Genomic DNA, 5,240 nt, shown 5'->3' on the forward strand with positions numbered 1-5,240 from the left:
CCGAGTACAGAGGAGCTGCTATGGCAGCATGTGAGGTAGCTTGGTTGAGAAAGCTACTTGCAGATTTGGGTCTATCAGTGGATAGACAAGTTGTCATTTTCTGTGACAACATTAGTAGTATACAGTTGGCCAGGAACCCAGTCTTTCATGCTCGTACGAAGCACATAGAGGTCCACTACCACTTCGTCAGAGAGAAGGTCTTGGCAGGAGACCTTGACCTTGTTTATGTCAGCACAGAGGATCAGGTAGCTGACATCTTCACCAAAGCATTGGGTACAGAGAAGCTCCGCAGATTCAGGGCTTCGCTTGGTGTACATGAGATGGAGTTGAGCTCGAGGGGGAGTGTTGAGATATCGAGCTCTAGTGAGGCGGTGGACACTGATGACTCGCCTGGGGGATAGGCCCCGCACTTACACCACTGGCATGGTTGGTGAGATCTTGGGTGATATGCGGCCAGTGGGATGACAGGCTGTGTGACAGCCACTCTAGAGACTGGCATAGTTATAGCGCCAGCTCATTTAGTCGGGTTCACACTATAGAGAACCCGTGTATGTATTGGTTGAGTACCTTTCATATTATTGTGTACTCTTATTCTTGTATATGGTGTGTTGAGTGTTGAGTAGAGAAGAAGAAGATTTTCAGCCTCTCACCTTGTGTGTTCTCTATTAGGGTTTTGTGAGTGTGTGTGTGTGCTTGCAAGAGCTCAAGCTCTCTTCCCCCTTGCATCTTTTCAAAGCAAACATGTATCTGACAATGAGAGATGTATTGGCAACTTCTATGCAAGCCCTAATGTGATTTTGGAGCAATTTACATGCATTTAATTGAGTGGAAAACTCTGGTTTTTGACCTCTCACAAAACAGTGAAAAAGAAGCCAAAAATTGATCAATTTGGAGCATGTATTTGACAAAAATCCAAGCATTGATGGGTTACACACATGCCTAGGTGTGTTGGGCACCTATAGGCATCTTCAATTAGCATCGAAAACTCTTCAAAACCCCTAATTTGTAGGCGGCGCAACCCATACAGAGAAAACATGGTAGTTTTCTGGTATTTTTCACACGAGGAGGTCAAATTTCAGTTATGTGCTTGATATCTTCCACAAATTCCTTAGCAATTGGATGCTTTACATCTTGGAGAAGAGGGCTATGTGATTTGTTTGGTCAATTATGCTTAATTGAGCTGGGAATGAGCTGATTAAAACAGGCTGTCCACTGGTTGCAGAGAAACAGAGCATTTTAATCAAGCAATTAATCTTTCGTGTTTTACAATTGGACAAATTCCCCTTACATGGAGTTGATGGACACTATTGCTAAGCCAATGAATGCCTGGTTGCTCAATTTGGTGAAATATTGAAGGAATTAGAGCCAAATCATTACTGGTTTTTCTGGTTTTTCTAAAAACAAAAAAAGGGGTTTTCAAAAATTGATAATTACACATGTCAGATGGAGTTGATACTCAACATTGAGGTTCATTAGGTGTCAATGCAAGTTGCCTAGACTTGATTGCACCATTACATTGCGATTTGGAGCCTTGGAAGGCGTGTCAATTCAGGGTATCCCGCACTGCATGAGTCAGTTCATCTTGGATGATTACAGGTTGATTTCCTACATCAAATTTGGAGTTTGTTGGCTATCTTGGAGTATCTGGAACATTCATTGGAGTGTGGTTGAGCTGAGAAAGGCTCATTTACAGATTTGAAGTGTGCGGAAGGTGTACGCATTGAGCAACATGTCGGACAATCCAGTTACAGATTGTTGGTGAAAAGCTGGATAGGAAGAACTTCCAGGCATGGAAGTACAGGATAAAGAGTTTCTTGAAAGGGAAAGAATTTTGGAATCTCATTACAGGTGCTGAGCTAGAGCCTGAGCTACCTCGGCAACCTACACAGCAGCAACTTATTGCTCATAAGCAGTGGTCTGAGAGAGCATTCAAAGTGCTGCATTATTTGTCTATATGTATATCTGATGCTATGCTCATACACATTCAGGATGCTGAGAATCCCAAAGATGCATGGGATACTTTGGTCAAGATGTTTGATACAGATACGAGTGCTCGCAAGTCTCAATTGCGACAGCAGATACACAATGTGAAAAGGAATAAAAGGAGCATACATGATTTTGTGCAAGAAATCAAGAAGTTTGCAGATGCATTGGCCACAATAAATGCCCCCATGCCTGATGACGATTTGGTGGATATTACCTTGCGCGGTCTTGGCAAGGAATACAAATCCTTCGATACATCTATCTCAGTGAGGAGTACAGGTTTACCTGACTTCGATGAGTTGGTTTCACTCTTATTGGTTGAGGAAATCAAGCTCAGTGATTCATTTTTGGATGCATCTACTAGCCATGATGATGGCAGAAATCAGGCATTTTACTCGCAGAGAGGTTTTAGAGGCAGGGGGAGATTTGCATCACGTGGACGTGGTGGTAATGGTTGTGGATGGCAGGATAGACCTTCACAACAGAATTTTCAGCCTTCTTATGGTGCTCGAGGAGGTCGTGGTTATGCACCTCAGCGAGGCAGAGGTACCCCCCGTGGACGAGGACGTTGGCAAGGCCAACAAAATTCTATGCAAGATATGGAATGCCATTATTGTGGCAAATATGGTCATATGGCAAGAGATTGCTTTCGCAAACAGAATGATTTGAGAGGGGGAAGAGCACAACGTGGTGGTCATTATGGTGGAAACTATGCACAACATGGTGGCAACTATGCATCAAGTAGCAATGATGGAACTGCAAATCATTTGTTTGCCATGAAGCATGTTGTGGGTTCTATGACAACAAATGCTGAGAATGATGATACATGGTATATGGACTCAGGAGCATCAAATCATATGACATGCTATGGTGAATGGTTTGAGCACATGAAGCCAATGGATGTCAAAGGCTATGTGGAAACAGGTGATGATACCCAGCATATCATTACACATGTTGGGAAGTGTACCATTAGTCATGCATAATGGTCAGACAAAGTCTATGTCAGATGTGCTGTATGTGCCTTCGATCACTAATAGCTTGGCCTCAGTTGGTCAAATGGTAGAAAAGGGATTACAGGTTCGCTTCAATGAGCATGGATGCTTTGTTGAAGATTTCAAACATGGATGTAGAGTGATTGCTAAAGGCAAGAAAGAAGGAAGATTGTTTAAGCTGGATGCTGGAATTCCTGAGCTAAAATCAGCCATGTTCTCAAAGAGCAGGAATGTGGTACAGGACATTGATATGTGGCACAAGAGGATTGGCCATGTAAATATACACAGATTAAAGAACATGCAAACAAGAGGCATTGTCAATGGATTGCCTAGGTTCAAATATGATGGACATATGCATGTTTGTGAAGCCTGTCAGTTTGGGAAGCAGGCAAGATTGAGATTTCCTAGAGAAGGAAATATGAGTAACAGACCACTTGAGATAGTACACAGTGATGTATGGGGTCCTGCACAAAACCCATCTATCAAAGGCAGTTTATACTATGTTACATTCATAGATGATTTCAGCGGGATGACATGGATATACTTTCTCAAAGAGAAGAGTGAAGTGTTAGAAAAATTCATGGATTTCAAAGCTTTTGCAGAAAAGCAGTATGGCTGTTGGATTAAATGTCTGAGGACAGATGGAGGTGGTGAATACACCTCAAAAGCTTTTGAGCATTTCTTGAGGAAGCATGGAATAAGGAGACAATTGACTTGCAGGTATACACCTCAGCAGAATGGTGTAGCTGAGAGAAAGAATAGAGTTATATGTGAAGTGGCAAGGGCAATGCTTAATGAAAAGAGCATGCCAGATTACTATTGGGCAGAAGCATGTGCTACTGCAGTATATATATTAAACAAAACACCTACAGCAGCCATTCATGGAAGCACGCCAGAGATGCGGCTCACAGGTTACAGGCCAGACATTGGACATCTTAAAGTTTTTGGATGCATAGCTTATGTGCATGTGCCTGATGAAAGAAGAAGGAAGTTGGATCCTAAAGCAGAGAAATGTGTATTTGTTGGATATGCACAGGATCGAAAGGCCTACAAGTGTTATAATCCACAAACTAGACAAGTGGTCATCTCACGTGAGGTGGTGTTTGATGAGCTTGCTAGTTGGTATAAAGCAAAAGATGAGGGTGTTATTGAGTCACTTGAGGCTGATGTACATGTGAACTTGCCATCACAAGCAAGTTCTAGTTCTACTACTATGTCTGGGCCAGCAGCAGAAGCTGAGAGTAGCAGTGTACGTCCATGGTCAGGACGTTTGAGGCATGAGAGTGTAAGCACTGGGAGTAGTGCTATGGATAAAGGCAAAAAGAAAGTCGAAGGAATTGGAATCACAGGATATGAGTCATCCAGTTCTGAAAGTTTGGATGAGGAGCTTGGCACATTAGGGAAAAAGGGAGCTCATTTTGGGGCCTTTTACGGTTTGGAAAAATAAGCTCTCAACCAATGAACAGAGGGCCAACGTAACGTTGGAAATTCACAAAAATAAAAGAAAATAGATAAAAGAAACAATATTTTATGTAGGTACAAGCGTGCTACATTAATGTGGAGATTGGTTTTTTATTCTCACAAGATCTTTGGACATGAAGATAGAATCTAGTCTGACATTTTCTCTGACAAGGGCCTTCCCGCTTCCACCTCCCTTTGAACTTTGAATTGTTGTGCTGCCTTTCCTTCGAAAGGTCTACCATTCTACACCACTACCTCATTGTGCAGTAACCTCTTCTTTTCCAAAACTGCTCCCTTGATCCAGTTTGGCTTAGAGTAAGATGTTTCTTGTCAACTATCTGTCTGCCTACTTTCTCTTACTTGAAACTTCACTTTGTTATCTTGTTTACATTACTTTGCTGTGGTTACAGATTCACAAGGTATCCATGGTGAATAAAAACTATGGTCGTTCTTGTGGAAGACGCTTTGTGGATGATAATGCTATGAAGGCAGAATTATACCACACATCCTTACCCCGTCGACCTGCTTCTTCTATTTCTTCGGTAGAGAATTCAAGTACAGTCAAAACGGAAGGAACTTGGGAAAGGTTTACTGTTTCGAAAGGAGCATGGGTGCTCATGCAACCTAGTAAAAGAAAGAGACCCCAGACAAAAAATATTTTCTTGGCATCATGGAAGGGAAGAGTACGAGATTTTAAAATCACCAGAGGAAAGATATCGGTGAAAGAAGTTTTGATTCAACATGTGTACATGCATAAAGAACTTGTCTTGCGAGACTATCCAAATGATCTTCCGCAACACAGGC

Source organism: Cibotium barometz, chromosome 59, assembly GCF_041138505.1.
Source record: "Cibotium barometz isolate CiBa-2024 chromosome 59, ASM4113850v1, whole genome shotgun sequence".
Taxonomy (NCBI): Eukaryota; Viridiplantae; Streptophyta; class Polypodiopsida; order Cyatheales; family Cibotiaceae; genus Cibotium; species Cibotium barometz.